At 36.1% G+C, this 17,295-nt stretch overlaps 1 long non-coding RNA gene across 1 annotated transcript in view; it reads right to left on the bottom strand.

Moving 5' to 3' along the window:
* LOC141570517 (uncharacterized) overlaps positions 1-17,295 on the bottom strand; it is an 861,799-nt gene that overhangs the window by 758,821 nt on the left and 85,683 nt on the right. The window contains exon 2 of the long non-coding RNA XR_012494572.2: positions 11,995-12,127. This is a non-coding gene — a long non-coding RNA (uncharacterized LOC141570517). The remainder of the gene's footprint in view (positions 1-11,994; positions 12,128-17,295) is intronic.

Below are 17,295 nucleotides of genomic sequence, written 5' to 3'. Positions count from 1 at the left end.
TAGGCTGAGGCTAAATCATAGGGGTTCAAATGCCCAACTAAAATCTGGGGTTTCTTTAGATCATCAAAAATGATTGAAGCTTAAGCTGGGAGATGGCATGCTTAGATTTTTACATTTGACGGGAGTCCCATCAGACTAGGTGAGAGGATATCTGGTAGAGCCATACCAAAGTATCTAATGGAGAAAATGAATCATTTGTGAGAAAAGAAAGACTTTACACTCAAAAAGGAAGAGGTTCAATCTAAGCAGCCCATGTGATGAACTCTAAAGACAGGAGAGTGTTAGGAGTAGAACTTTGGAAATCCTCAGTAGGAAGGTGCCTTTGTGTCTGGCTTAGGTCTAAGCAGTGGTTGCCTTGTGTGGGGCAGTGCTAAGATTGGGGCTCATCTGGCTAGCGGTGGTCTCATGGCCTCAGACAATGAGGTGGTGTCTGGGCCCATTTGGACTGCCCCACTCTCAGGCAGGTGTACTTGGTTCCATTTGGCAAGTTCAGTCTGTACCTAACTTTACAAAGCACTTAGTTTCTAAGTCATATGACTGTCTCATCCACCTCAGAGTTTGAATATCTTCTTTTTCGTTCTTACCCAAAAGCCAGCCTACTACGCTCTACCATAGTCAGCTCCTTTTAATTTTTATGTCTTAGCTGAAACAACGTGCTCTCAGGGATGGCATCTTTACCACATCCTGAACCATATCAGAGCACCCTCATGCACTTACATAGTCCCCATACATTTCTTCCAGAGCACTAATCACAAGTCACAATTATATATTTAAGAAATTATTATATCAATGCTTATCTCTTCCATTATACTGTACCTCTCTGAGGGAAGAGCAATATGTGTGTGTTCCTGAATATGTCTCACAAGCCCAACACATTTTCTGGAACAGAGTGTGCTCTCAATACATACTTACCCAATGATAAAAATGACTTTCTCATTGGTGCCATCTCAACTGACATGTTGAATAAGAAAAGTGTATCTTTAAGATCTGACCTCACTGATCTCCCTGACTGTATTATAAATACATACACACATACATACATACATATATACATACATACATACATACATAAAAATAAACCTTGAGGATTTACTTTGTGTTTCAACAAACATCTTTGTGGGGATTTTCATAGTTTGGTCATTCATTTACTCATTCATTCCACAAATAATTGAACATAATGCCCCGCACTAGGACTGGGAATATGAGGATGGAAAAGGCTAACCTTTCCTCTCAAGGGCTCAGTTAGTTCTGCCCACTTTCCAATGTCAGCTTTCTACAATTTTTTTACAACAAACTAATCCTATCACCAGAAAATAATTTGCCAGTATGCCAGTCCCTTGTGTTTTCTACTAAAAACCGCCTGCAAAATGAGATGTGGCCCTTTTGTTATTTTCATTAGAAAGTGAATTGCTATGATACCTTTGACAGGAATATAATAGATGGATAGAGTCAGCTCTACCTTATTATTATGGAGTGGAATTTTTAAAAATGCAATGGGGTCAATCAGACTTAGAGTTTCATTGTTGTTTAAAAAACTGGTATCATTGAAATCTTGAATCACTGCATGAAGACAGGTAGGCTAAGTGTCTAGTGACAGTTTTTACATTGAATTTTACCCTGTAATGATTGTGCCTGCCATGTTATTGTTTCACGTGGTTGCAAGAAAGTGTTTTCTTCTTGCTATTTCAAAGAAAACAAGAATATTATAGAGATTTGGTATTTGAACACCTTTCTGCTTTCCTCAGTTAAAATATTAGAAAAGAATGATCATTTGTGTTTGTCTTGAAAATAAAATACTGTAGTTGAAAGTTGTTGTTTTCAGTTTCCCCAATATGTCATGTTGATGCCAACCTTTTCAAAGGAAATGTTTTGAGAGACTTGATTATAAAAACAGTGCACTCTGAACTGAAAGTAGAAATTTGAAGGGAGAGAGGGCAAAATGGTTTATATATTTTACTCAACAGCATTTGGTGCGTATAATGTACTATATGGAAGCACAGCATTTGTTTACAATTATTGTAACATCGGATAGTTGCATTTATGCTTGCTCACATAGATTATGTGTCTTTTTTGGTTTGGTTTGTTTTTGTTGCTGTTGTTTTGTTTTTTGTGTTTTTCTTTTTTTAATAATTGGCCTTTTCTATAAAGGATTTAAGTAAGCTTTGCCCACTCTTCACCAGGCACCAGATACTAGTCTTACCTGACTGTGCCTTAATCTATATAAAGATGAACCAAGATGGGTAGAGTTCTTAGCCTTCACAATGGAATGGCAGGGAAGTCTGTTCATAGAAATTTCTCTGGGTCACAGCTTGCCGCAGTCTTATTGGATCACCTGGTATTCCTGTTAGATCTAGTTGACTTGGTACTGGGAATGACTCAGAGATGCTTTATCCAAATGTGGGTAATTCTCATTATGTACTTGACTGTGATTTAACCCCTGATGATCTCTTGACTGCAGGATTTAGCTGTGGTTCTATATGTATGTTGGCACTAAATATTATAGCAACCATTTTGAATGTGCAGCCAAAATTATATTCTGCTTCCTACTAAGTCAGGCATAAGAACATATTTAGACGGACCAAAGAAAATGGATTAAAGAAAAAAACAAGAAGAAAAACAAAATTGTCTGAATGCTTAATGTAACTTCTAAATACACAGATATTTGAAATATGTTCACTCGATTGACTTAATTGTACCATTTCATTCAGATATTTAGTTTCATGGAAAGACAACTGAAGTTTCGGTGAGCTGAGCAGAACATATCTAAAGTAGAATGTATCAAAAGGAAATATCAGAAATTTAAAAAATGAAACAAAACAAAAACCACTATACCAGAAAAAGATGAATGCCTTTGATGGCTCATTAGTAGACATCACATGATTATATATATATATATAATTATATATAATTATATATAGTAGACATTACATGATTTTATATATATATATATATATATATATATATATATATATATATATATATATAATTAGTATATATTCGCTTGCTCCATCAGCTGAAAGGGCTGAGAAACAGTGATTTTTTAGTAACAATGAACAACCTAGGGCTGAGATATTGGTTTCTAATACTATTTGCCAATTAAAGGAATCTGAATTCATGGAAGAAATGGCTGATTCTAGGACTGGAACATAAAATACACAAAATGAGCTAGGAACATCTTGAAATGCCAAACGGTAAGAAGTACTCAAATGAGAATGCAATAGTATGAGTATGTCAACAATTGAAAGGGCCCAGTGGCCAAAATTGCAACAATTTGAGAAACAAAATAAAGCGGATTAAAACCAAAAGTATTAAGTAAAAATCCATGAATGTGTACTGATATAAATGATATTTTTTAATGGAGATGGAATAGATATATTTCCCGTGCAGAAGAATTCCAGATAATTTATGTAGATCTTTCACCCTTACGGAGGTGAAACATAACTCCCACTCCTTAAATGTAGACAAGAGATAATGACTTCTTCCTAAAGAGTATAGTGTGGAAAGTGGGTGGAGGTGGGTGTAGGGAGAGTAATTTAGTGGGGGGGGGGGGAAACCCTGACAAATACTACCTAATTCAGGTGATTATGGTTAACTTCATTAGTGGTAAGTTTGGTGATTGTATGATGTGATAAGAATGACATTTTGTGTCTGTGGCCTTCTTTCTTAAACCCATAAACCAAGTCTAATCTGAGAAAAACATAGACAAATATCAATTTCTTCTTTTCAAAAACACTGCTAGGACAACTGAATATCAATATGCAAAAAAAAAAAAAAAATGAAATTATACCCCAACCTCACACCATACATAAAAATTAACTGTGAATGGATCTATGGTCTAAATGTAACTGCTAAAAACTATTAAACGTGTAGAAGACAACGTAGGTGTAAATCTTTGTTACCTTGGATTAAGCAGTGTTTTTTGATATGACACCTATAGCCCAAGTAAAACCAAAGGGAAAAAAAAATAAGTTGGATTTCATCAAAATTAAAAGAAAAAAAAAATTGCTTTAGAGAACACTATCAAGAAAGTAAAAAGACAAGCCACAGAATGTAAGAAAATATTTGTATACAGTATATCTAATAATGCTTTAGTATTGAGAATCTATTAAGAACCTTTACTATACAAAAATAAAAAAACAATCCGATGTAAAAATGGACAAATGATTTGAATAGACATTTCCCAAAAGGAAATATATAAATGGTCAATTACGATGTAAAAAGATGCTTGGGATCATTAACCATCTGGAAAAGGTAAGTCAAAACCACAATAAGATACCATTTTGCAACCACTAGAATGATAAAGTTTAAATAGACAGATAATAACAAGTGTTGACAAGGATGTGGAGAAACTGGAATCCCCAGACGTTGCTGGTGGGAATGTAAAACGGAGCAGCCACAATTTGGCAGTGCCTCAAAAAGTTAAGAGTACAATTGCCATAGGATCCAAAAATTCTACAAGGCACATGTCCAAGAGACTGGAAACATATGCTCATACAAAAATGTGTGCTCTAATGTTTATAGCAGCATTATTTATAAAAGCCCCAAAGCAGAAACAACCCAAATGCCCATCATCTGATGAATTAAAAAATAAATATGGTATGTCCCCATACAATTGAATATTATTCATCCATAAAAGAAATGAAGTACTGATATTAAGTACTAGGGTACAACAATAAATCCTGAGATCATTTTACTAAATTTAAAAAGCCCCACATGAAGGGCCACATATTATGATTCTTTATATGAATTTGTCCAAAATAGACAAATTCACGGAGATAGAAAGTATATTAGTGGTTTTCAGGGCCTTGGAGAAGGAGAAAATGTGTATGGGGTTTCACTTTAGGACGATGAAAATATTCTGGAATTAGATAAAGGTAATTGTTGCACGACTTGAAGTATATACTAAAATCCATTCAATTATACTATTTAAAATTGTGAATTTTATGGTATGCGAACTTTATGTCAATTTTTTCAAAAATCCCAACTGAAGTCCATCCCATATTTCTCACCACTATCCAACCAGTATTCCTCAAAACTGTCAAGGTCTTCAAAAATAAAGACTGAGAAACTGTCACAGTCAAGAGGAGACTAGAGAGACATGTAGGCTAAATGTAATGTGTATCCTGGATGACATCCAAGAATAGGAAAAGACAGAGAAGAACTAAAGAAATCTGGTTAAAGTATTAACTTCATTTAATAATAGTGTATCAGTACAGATTCATTAATTGTGACAAACAAACCACAGTCATGTAAGATGTCAGTAATAGGAAAAAACAGATGCCAGGCCTATGGGAACTCTGTACTACTCGTATGTTCTCACTTTTTCTGTAAATCTAAAACTGTGCTAAAATTATAAGTTTATTAAAAGAAATTTTCCTTTGAAGTACTGCTATTTCTCTCCATTATAAAGATAAGTAAATAGATGTAACAAAAATTTAAATAACTTGCCTAAGGTTATAGCTCGTAAGTGCCAAAGCTGAACCCTGGCAGTCCAGTTTCAGAATCTGTCCTTTTGATCTTTGTTCAGAATGTTTTCTGACCTACCCTCCACTCTTTTCAACCCATGTTCCTGAAAGCTGACTTATATGGTCCCCTTGCTCTGCTTCCAGATGTAGCTGAATAATCTGGAGTACCACCAGGGGTTGGAGGGAGTAAGGAGCAGAGCGCAGACAGTGACTCTCCCATGTCTCTCCCTACAGGGATATTTTAGGCTGGCTGCAACCTCCATCAGCCAAAGGTCCCTAGTTCCTGTGTGGAAGGGCTTTCTATGCAGCTTTATTCAGGTTCCAGTAATGGCTCCCTGCCCAGCCCCTCAACACCAAGCACTATCTTATTTTTTGTGGTTTCCTTACACCGTACCTGTATCTTTGCAAATAGGCCTCTTATTAAACTCTTCTCCCAATACGCAACTTGAAAAGACCAGCTTTCCCTGGCCAGGTCCCTCCCTGATACCACTATTACATTAATTCTCAATTTACAGTCAAAGAATATAGGTGAACATTATACCATGGAAAAAGTTTAATTTCAGTGGCCTCTGATTTGTTCAACTCCTCCAAATATATATTGAGTTTATTCAGAACAAACACAGTATTCATTTGTCTCTGTAGCCCCATTTCAGAATTTAGTATATCATGTAGCAGGTGATTAGTACTTACTGGTGTGATCGAATGTATGGATGTGTGAATTCCTTCTCCCTGCTTTCTGCAGTCACACTCTCCCACAATGCAATGAAGCACTACTGTCAACAGACCACTGAGTTTGATTGCTCATAAATACAACCCACTTAGGTCCTATCTTTGTAATTATTGCATATTCATAGCCTTATATTGGTGAATACAATGATATAAAGGCCAAATCAAACTCATTCTTACTAAATTCAGATTTTATGGATTATCTGTAATCATAACAATAACCCAAAAATAAAATATAGGCCAGAAGCTTTACAGAGTTATTATTTTGCATGCACCAGAAAAAAATTAAAAGAATCAAGAGATAAAATGAAAGGAACAAAATAATAAAAACAGACTAAACCACTGAATGCTTTATACAATAACAAAAGGTACATAAATCATGAGCTAGGTTAGCTTTTATCTCTTCCTTGTTAACAAGCCTTAAGACCCAACAATTACCATCAATTGAATTCTGAGTATGAACCTCCTTTCTCATTTTTTTTTTCTGATACTTGGAATATGTGTAACCGTTTGGGGTTAACCTCTCTCCTCCAAAGATAGAAATGAGTGTATAGGTCACTACTAATCCAAAGAGGTGCTGTGAAATCAGAATAATTGTAGAGTCTTATAGAAATAATATATTAGATTACACTAATAATAGCAAAAACAAAGGAGATTACTCGCAAATTTGGGGCCAGTGGATATCCAGAACTTGTTCAGTCTTTCAAATATTACGAGGAATCTTTTATGAGCCTTTGGTTTACATTTGATCCAGGTTCTTATAATCCTACCTCAGGTAAATGTTCATTTCACTAAATCAAAAGAAAATCAAATCCAAAGATGTAAGTGATGTACCATAGTCCTGGTTATAGGCGATATTACCAAAACAATACATTCTCATAAATATTAAATGATTATAATAAACTCAACAAGAGGAAAAGTGCTCAGGCAGCTGTTTTAAGTCAGAAAGTCAGCCAGTGAATTTCTCCAGAAAGAAAAGTTCTAACAAGAACTCTACTCGAATTCTCTTTGAAATGTAAGAAGCGTTTTTCCAAACCAGTGTTTAAGAATACAGGATTAAGCTTGAGATGCTGTACTGAGCTACTGTATTTATCTACATCCATTCATCTATCTATGTATCTATGTATCTATAGGTCTGTCTGTCTATCTACCTGTCTATCCATCATCTACCCATCTAATTTATATATGCATAGGTAGGCTAAAGTGTGAGTGCATTGTGGTGGATTGAAAATGGAATTAAGTTAGAAATAATAACTGGGGAATTCTGAAGGTGGCTCCTCTATGTTGTGGCTGAACAGAGGAAGCTGTGTGTGTATGGAAAGACTTGAATTAGCCTCTTTTCTTTACTAACTATTAAAGACCTGATTAGTAGTTTCTTATGTACATATAAAAAGTTAAGATATCAATGAAGCATTAAATATATGCATATATAGTGTAGCAAGAACTAACTCCCAAAGATAAAATTACTCCTTATTTGGAATTGGGCAAAAAACAATATGATCTAAAGTGGTTTTTTAAATGTCTCTGTGCTGTCAACCAAATCTTTGTGAATTGATGAGCGAGTTTTGCTAACCATTTTGATATCTGAGAGAAAATAAGAAAACACATATTTTAAAATTTTGAAAATTAATCCTAACATAACAATAACCATATCAAATAAATCACACTATAGTAGAGACTTTACATAGCACAGAATTCTTTTTTCCATGTGTAAGAAAATATGTACATTTTTTTAATTTTGTGCCTTCCATATTATCTGAAATATGTCAGAGCTATGGCTAAAAAGGGCAAAGAAACAGTTGTTTTCAGTTACATCAATTTCCACAGCAGTTTGAAAAGGGCATTGTGCATATTTTGATGTTATCTCTCCATAGCAATGCTGTGGATGAGTTTAGAGATTTCTTGGTATCATTTTGTTTTGTTTTTCACAAGTAACTTGTGAGAATGTTCATTTTAGGTATGATCTCCCAAAATATTTTGCTCTCTCAGAAATAAAAGCCAAATAAAAGTGTTTTATTCTCACTTTCCCAACTGTTAATGGTCAGATAAGTGTGTGTGTGTGTGTGTGTGTGTGTGTGTGTGTGTGTGTGTATGATGTGAAAAATAAGGATGGGGAGATTCTGAAGGTGGCTCCCTCATAGCATATCTGGATAAAGGGAGCTGTGTTTATATTGACAGGCTTGAATTAGCCAAGCTTATTGGAGACATTTTAATATTAAATTGGCAACCTAACTTTGTGTGTGTGTGTAGATATAACGTTAGGTTGCCAGTTTAACATTAAAATGTCTCCACTTAGCTTGGCTAATTAAAGCCTGTCAATATAAACACAGTTCCCTTTATCCGGTTACGCTATGAGGGAGCCAGCTTCAGAATCTCCCCATCCTTATTTCTAACATCGTTACCTTTTTAATTCAGCAAAATGAATTGACGATGAAATCTACCCATCCCTGTCACCTTCAGAGAATGCCACTGTTCTAGGAAAGGGATTTGCTGGCAATCTCCCTGACGGTATTTCTTGTTCCATTAATTTCATACTCAGAATATTCCAGTCATCTGTTAGTATTTCAGCCCAGCAGCAGCTACATGGGGAAAGAACTCCAGAGAAGGAAGCTCTTGTGTATTCTGCTGTGCACTTTCTCCTCTCATCTGGGGCCAGGGGGAATGCTGACCAGAGATACTTTACTTGGTAGGGGGCTCCATTAGGGGGAGCTAAAGCAAATCAAAAGCCACACTCTGCTGATGGCGGCCTCAGCCAGCCGCTGGCTCATGGAAATTGCTGAAGATTTTCTAACGCAGGTTGAGCAAATTCATCTTCATGAAAATCAGCCTTGAATATAAAATTAGTTCAGATGACCTTGGAGGTCCTTGCCAAGCCTGAGATTCTGGGACACAAAGTTTTACAGTAGAAATTAGATATATTAGAGTTACGTGTCCTCTTGCCTATCCCTTAGAGATCTGTGATAGCAGCACTAAGAAAAGAAAGGTAAAGTCAGAATTTTGAGGTGAACTGTAAGTAGGTCATTTAGGTAGAAACTCTTGGTTTTCTAATCCAACTCTTACCACAAACCGTTTTTCACTAGCTACCTTCAGTTAGTGGTAACCATTTGACACATATCTAATCAAAAATACGTAGATTAAGGTCTCTGTGAATGAAAGAGCAAGATTTCCCTATGAAATTCACATCAGACGTCTGAAGGTGCATCTGCCATCTTTAAGCTAGGTGGGGAAAAGCAACTGGGTTGAGGCAGAAAGAGAGAAACAGGTCAATAAGAACATTTCTGAGCAGCACTCCCAGCTCTGGAGTGGCTTCCTCTGGATTTCTTGTTATGTGAAATAAATAAACCTGTGTGTTTTTAAACCACTCCATTTTTGTTTTCTACCATTTTTAGCCACAAAGCTCTGAAACCGATACATTCACCAAGGTGTAATATGTGGTTAGGAGTACATGGCCAAAATCATGCATTTAGTGAATAGCAAGGATGATAAGTCTGTGAAAGGGTAAAGTTAACAACTGACTTTCAAGCAATCATCTGAGATTAGAGCAGAGCTTGAGGACAAAGCCAGAAAAGAGTAAAGAGGAAAGTAATGATAGGTTTCCATGAACTTGGTTAGTGTTCTACTTTTAAGAGCCCCTGGCACTGCCCTTCTCCATTTTCTATGGCCAAAGTGCTTCTCGTAAGACTTAAAGGCCACATCTGGGCTAACTGCATCTAACAATCAAGAGTATGGATTTAGGGGACAGGATTTCACCATACTAGAATGCATCTCAAGGTCATGAATTCATTACATCATATACAAAGAACATTCATTTGTTCTTAGCTAAAAATAGCCTGACAAATTAAAAGTTAGGCACTTTCATTTTGAGAAATAATGGCCAAACCCAGCACCAAGGGAAACAAATTTATAAACTCTATCATTAAACATTCAATCTCCTTTTAGAGTAATAACCATCAGGAAGAGGGAGTTATCTAATTTTCCATAAAATTAAGGTAATTATCTCAGAAATTTTAAATTCTGCTTTTTGCCTTATCTGTTTGAAAAGCTTGTAGTGAAACAAAGCATAATGAGAAGAATTCTAAACTTGGAGAAGACCTAGGTCTAGGTCATGACTCTGTCACTTACCAGTTATGTGACTGTGGGCACGTCCTTCTGATCTACGGTTTGCCCACAAGTAAAAGGAAACAGTATCCCTCCTCTCTATTCTTGTGAAAATCAAACCCACTGATTCATTCAACAAATATTTGTTGATTGCAACTATACACCAAGCACTTTACTATTCTTTGTGAACACAGTTATACATTTAAGATGGGCATAACCTCATTCCTAGAGAATCGCTCCTATCTATGAGTCAAGGAGATTATAAAAAAAGTAAGGTGACTGTATAAAGGTAAAATATTACTTAGTCAAAATATTATTGTTTTGAGCTATCCTCATTGGTTTACCAACTATAATGAAAATGCATTGAATATATATGTAGGCCAGCCTGGGCAGTGATTGCTGCATGTCTGTGACCCAGATATCCGATGGGTTTCCCAAGTCAAACGATCTTCATCTCAAATCCCCCATCCATACCCAACAGGAAACCTCATCTCTCCAAGATATTTGTGATTTTTCTGGGGAGCTTATATTCTGTCACTTCTGTGACTAACAATATTCTTTCTGTATCATGTAGAAACACGGCTAAATCTCCCCACCCCCAAGTTTCTACCACAGACACCACCAACAGTAAACCACTCCCATAATCACTGATGTAGATATGACTGAGAATTCCAGAATAATGGGAGGGATTACATCAACACCAAAGTGTAGCTATAAAATAAGAGTATATTAGATGTTACTGTTATTTAGTGTCTTAGTAGTTTTACAAGTCCTATAACTCACTGCATGAGATCTATGAACCTACATGGGTCCAGCCTGTGTTATTTTGATAACTCCTCTCCCATTCCCCTTTCTCTTCTCAAACCCTTTCTATTCGTTATGCAATTTTCAGGGGCAAAGGACACTGTTCTCTTCTTTCCTCATGTAAAGCAGTTTTGCTACCATGTTACTTACCCAGAATCGCACCTCTTGCCTTATACCTCTCACGATATTTTCATGAGTAAGTTATCATTCCCTGCGACAATACTCAGAAGTACAGATTGTTCATGACATTTTCAGAGGAAGAAACCTAGACCTACAGATTTGAAACAATCTGCCCAAGGTCATGTAGCCAGTAAGTGAGAGAACTGAAATTCAAAGCTGGATCATGATGCAAAAATCTCCATTGGACTCTCTGTGATCCTAAACGGTTCTGCCTTCCTTTGTGTGTTTCATTCAGGCTTTATTTTTGAAAGACATTTGAATATACCCCAAAGTTTTGAGAAAATACTTCCTTCCCCAAGATGTAAAATGAGCTTTAATTAAGGCAGAAATGCACCAAAAAATATTTTCCAATTATGTTGATATAATTGTTTCCACAGCATGATGTCTCTTGGTATCAGTTTTAACAGGCAGTGGAGACATGGTGGTATTGGGCATTTACTACTGCAGGCCTGCTCTTAAATTAGACATGGCATTTGCAAAGTAGGCTCTACTTCAACATTCTTAAACAAATATAGATGAAAACTTTTGTCTCTATTTAGACTTCCCACAGAGCTTCATTAATTCATCGCTGTCTGGCCCTTTTGGTCCCTCCTGGAAGGCTATGGCTGTAATGATGAGATACAAACCCAACTGAATATTCAACTTCACAACCTGGCAAGATGCCTAGAGCCAGGCAATGACAGCTCCCTGTTCGTGTTCCTATGTAAATTTTGACACTTACCAAGTGAAAGAGGAGATCATATAATCATTCCCTCTAAGTGCAACAAGAGAGACGGCCGAGATTCTGATGGAGATAAGACTTCTTCGTGCAGTGCAAAGTAAGGTCAGAGAGCTAAACTTGAATCTTGCCAAATCTACAAAGGAAGAAAAAAAAAAATACTATAGCTCTCTTTAAATGCTTCTTTTAAGTTGTGTACTAAGCTAGATTTTAAACTATCACTTTTTTATTTTTTATTTTTTGAGACTTCTATTTTTAAACACTCGTTTAGTAAACACCAATGATATCATATTTGTGATACATAAAAATAAAAATCGCATATACTTCTAAAGACAGGCGCTATATATATAGCTTTGATTCCCTTTTGAGATAAGTACTGTTATTATTCCTGAGGATCAGAGAGGTTAAGGACTTTGCAATGGCATCAAACAGTTACAAAGCAATACATAGATATTACATATATATACCACAGGTGCCAAAAAATGTATAAAGTGGACACTTTGGTCAACGTTGCCCAAGCAGTGGTTCGCTGTAATCAGAGGTGTCTGGATGCTAATGGTAACCACTTTCAGCACCTCTTGTAATTGCAGAAGTCAAATGTGACTTGTATTCATCTTTTGTTACTGGTATATATTGAATATTACAATTTTAATATGGCTTTCCTCTCTTAAAATCTGTATACATTTTCTTGGTGCACACAGTATATAAAATAAGTGTAATATTTGTGACAAGAAAGAAAGGGTACATATTAGCAATCTGCCTTTAATTTCTAAGGAGGGTGGATCATCATAACAAAGGGGATGGTGGGCTTTGAATACGAGAAAATGCATTTAAGGGTTAGAGTGCCACAGATTTAAATTACTCGTTACATAAATAATACGGAATAATAAATATACGAAGACCTATTAGGGAGATCCCTGATTCTGAACCCAGATCACAGGAGAGCGAAAACAGGGAAGTTGTTCTGAAAGCGTCTATAGAGAAGACGTGGTGGCTGAAGAACAAAGCAAACATTTAGAAAAGAACAGAAATGACAAACTGGGCTTTGTATTGGTTTTTCGTGTGTAACATTTAATATAAGCCCTCTTGTTCTTTGCAAAGAAATTTTCAGAAAACACATTTCTCATGAAATGCTTGGTGGAATGGATTTTTTTGATTTTTTTTTTTTTTTATTGGCTACATGAGGAATTCTGATAGAACTTTGGAAGGTTAGCAAAAGACCAAACCAGTGGCTGCCCACATAAGGAAGCACAGACAGCATATGTGTTTTACATATTCCAACATTCCAATTTCATAAGCCAACTTTGTTGAATTGGAAAAACTTATCAGTGGGATTAGAGAAAGTCATTTAATTCCCAAACTTATGTCCTAGATTCTAAAATGACAAGATGCATCACTCCTATTTGCCCATTTTTTAGGCTAGAATTTTGGCACCATTCTTGCCTTTTCCATCCAGATCCGGGCACCAGGATCACCAGCAGTCCTCATTGAAGACCCAGAGCTTCCCTGTAGCTCCTGAACCATTAGATGATAGGTCCTGTATTACACACTTCACTGAATCGTATGACCCCAGACACTGCACTTCCTTGTTTATGGATCAGACTTCTTCACTAATCTAGAAATTTACACCATCAAAATGAATATAGTACATGCAGCAAAATCTATATACTATCTCTCTTCTTCCTGAGAGAAGATGAGATGAAAGGAATAGGTCTATGATAATAAATCAGAAATGGAGAATGAACTGTAGAAGAGAGGAGAGGAGAAGAGAGGAGAAAAAGAGTCAAAGGGAGAACCAAAGTGGTTGGACCCTAAAGAGGAAGAAAAGAAAGGTGAGAATTAGAAATGACTCCTGTCAAAAAGTTGCAGTTTTGCATCTCTTACTGTAGAGGCACATACCCTGCCAATGACCTCTTGGAAAGGTGTATGTTATAAGGAATATGTAGAGACTTTAAGATAAGAAAAATAAATCATCTAGACTTGTTGGAAGACAGTTGTTTAAGAGTACTTCTAGTATTTTAGCATTCATTGAGAATCACTAACATAAGTTATTTATTTAAAACTCAGATTCATGATCCCTGCCCCAGGCATTCAGATTTCAGTGACCTTGGGTGAGGCCCAAGAACCTGCATATTTAATAGGCTTCCCAGGTGGTTCATATACAAATTGACAAAGTATATGACTTTATGAACACACACTAGATTAAAAGTGTAGCCCCTGAAGTTTTCAGTCCAAACAAGACAGTGAGAACGATGATAGATCAGATTTTGTTCTCTTGCTATCACTAGGCACGGAACTCACTGACTCAGAACCATTCCAAAGATTCGGTCACAGAAGCTTAGTACACAGTAGCCTTCTCTTATCTGCTATTTCGCTTTCTGCGGTCTTGGTTATCAGTGGTCAACCGTGATACAAAACTACTAGGATAAAAATTCCAGAAATAAACAATTCATAGGTTTTAAACTGAGTGCCATTCTGAGTAGTGGGATAAAATCTTGCACCATCCCATTCCATCCCGCCCAGGATGTGCATCATTCCTTTGTCCAGTGTCTCCACGCTACATACCTTCCCCATTAGCCACTTAGTAGCCCTCTTGGTTCTCAGATCGATTGGCATCGCAGTGTTGGTGTTCAAGTAACCCTGTTTTACTTATTAATGGCCGCAAAGCACTAGGACAGTGATGCTGGCCATTCGGATGTGCCAAAGAAAAGCCTTAAAGTGCTTCCTCTAAGTGAAAAGGTGAAAGTTCTTGACTTAATAAGGGAAAAAAACTTGTAGGCTGAGTTTCCTGAGTTCTGCATTAACAACAAAGTTCCCATCTGTGAAATGGTGAAAAAGGAAAAAGAAATCTGTGCTGGTTTGCTGAGAGATGCCACATTCACATAACTTTTTATTACAGTATGTTGTTATAAATGTTCTGTTTTATTATTATTGTTATCAATCTCTTACTGTGCCTAATTCATAAATTAGACTTTATCATCGATATGTATGTATAGGAAGAAAACATAGTATATGTAGGATTCTGTACTATCCACTGTAGGCATCCACTGTAGGTCTTGGGACATATCCCCTAAGGATAAGCAAGGACTGCTGTAGTCAAAACTGTGCAATAAGATAAAGAACTTAGCTAATGGTCCACTCAGTACGTGGACAATGTTTGAGTGAAATGTTAGTACGCTGCGGATTAATAGTATGCTAACATACAGAAAAAATTACCCAGGTGATTAGCCTGAAAATAGATGCTACCATGTCTGTTGTCTATTCTTTGAATCCTCAAAATATTTAAAAGGCACATTCACAGATCAAGTTTCCATTGTCAACCCTCTAAAGACATATCCTTTGTACACATGGTCTACAGATCTTCTGTGACTGGTTGTTTCACAGTCTAGGTATTTCCAACAGAGCACAGGTCCATAATGCTGATGCCAGAAAGGAAATAAAGTTGGGTATGATCATATCATCTGTCACAGTGAGCAAACTATCCCCCTTTTACTCTCCAGGACTTTCCAATAACGCCTTGGTGCTATCATGCTTCCATTATTTTTTCCCTCATTGAAAGATGCATCCATTTAGAATAAACTGTATTGTTCTCTGTTGACTATGCCCTATCCAGTGGATGTCCTTTATTTGTTAACCTGCCAAACTTTTCATACCCATATGGTTCTTATCAAATGTGATATCCAGTTACTAATAGATGGTTTACTAACGAAAAATCGAAAGATATGCACATATATAAACACAAACACACAAAGAATAGATTTATGTATGTGTGTGTATGTGTGTGTCTTTATATATTTTTGTATGTATGTATATTTACATATAATGTAAATATTTAAATATATGTATATATCCTTATTTATGTATATACCCTTTACTTTTATACAAAATAATTCTGTGATATAAAATAACTTTCAAGAGAAAAATTACAGAGTACTATAAAAGGTTTTCACAAAATAGAATTATAAAGAAAGAAAATTATTTTGGACCCTTATTTTAAAAACTAAACTGCTAGTTCCCTAAAAGGGGAGTGGGGGGCTGTGAAAACAGATAGTATTCCATAGAACCACTATAATCAAATGTAAAGATAAAAGATAGATCTCAAAAATATCTTCAGAAGAAAACATATATAAATGAGGTATTGCCTATGAAAATATAAAGTAAGCAATTTTTAATTAATAGTTTATTAATAAAAAAATAAATTTGTTATTAATAAATAAAATCAACACTGAATTTAGCTAAGGAGTATGTTTCTGGTGTTTTCTTTTTTAACTCTCAAGAAACAAAAAGTGATCCTGATAATTCTGAATCCTCATACAGTACCTGGAAAGAAACACTAATACACATCATCAATATATCCACCTAGGCATTTCATCAGCATGCATGGAGGAAGGTGACGTGAACTGCTCGTGCACAGCTTTGAGATTTCCTTGGTTGTAAATGGTACCTGCCAAAAAATTGTGTGGTGAGGTTAACCACTCATCCCACAACCTCTCTTCCAAGCTATAAGAAATCATGTCCCAGACCAAATTTTGCCATGCACGCAGATAGTTATTTATTGCATATGTATTAACAAGTAAGTCCAAAAAACAGCTCACATGACCTATTTTGCTGATTCAAGGCCCTCCCTGCCTTGCAGGAAACTTCATTCAAGGTAAACTCTAGGGTTCCGGATGTAGGACTACTCCACGTGCCAGCATGAGGGACACAGAGTCCTACAGAGTCAATACCATAGCTGGAAGCAAGATAGCCCGGGGATTTAGCCTTCAGCAGTGTCCCCACAGATAAAAGATCAAGGCCTCTGACTCACTTCTTATAATTACATTTCCATGTAAGTGTGGGAAGCCTTTAAAATATAGTCAGTCCCCATATCTTGAATAACTTTAATTTCTGCAATAAGAGCCCATTTCTAACATTCATCAAACTGATTAACAAACAATTAAAATAATGAATGGAAATCCTTTTCTGATATTCTCCACGCATATGGACAAAGATGGATTTATAGTCCTCTAGCTGGAGTATAGGCTTTCTAATGTCAGATTTGCTGTTCTTGTGATACAGATTCTGAGTTAGGGCTCTGGCTCCAGATTTTAAGATTTTGTTTCAAACTTATTGGCATACATGTACTATGGCAGAAGCACTTTATGACAAATTGCAGATATTATAACAACAGCATTGCACATGGACTAAGAAGTAGCTATATCAGGATGAATTGTGAAAGATGCTAGTGAGAATTCCATATAGCATGTGGCTCCCCAAGCTGCTGCTGAAATTCTTCCTAAGGCACATTTTCAAGGCTAGGAGAAA

The sequence above is a fragment of the Rhinolophus sinicus genome, chromosome 3 (genome assembly GCF_057876585.1).
Source record: "Rhinolophus sinicus isolate RSI-liver-muscle chromosome 3, RSI-T2T, whole genome shotgun sequence".
NCBI lineage: Eukaryota > Metazoa > Chordata > Mammalia > Chiroptera > Rhinolophidae > Rhinolophus > Rhinolophus sinicus.
Note: the sequence above shows the minus strand (reverse complement) of the source record. Positions and strands in the feature narration are given on the sequence as shown.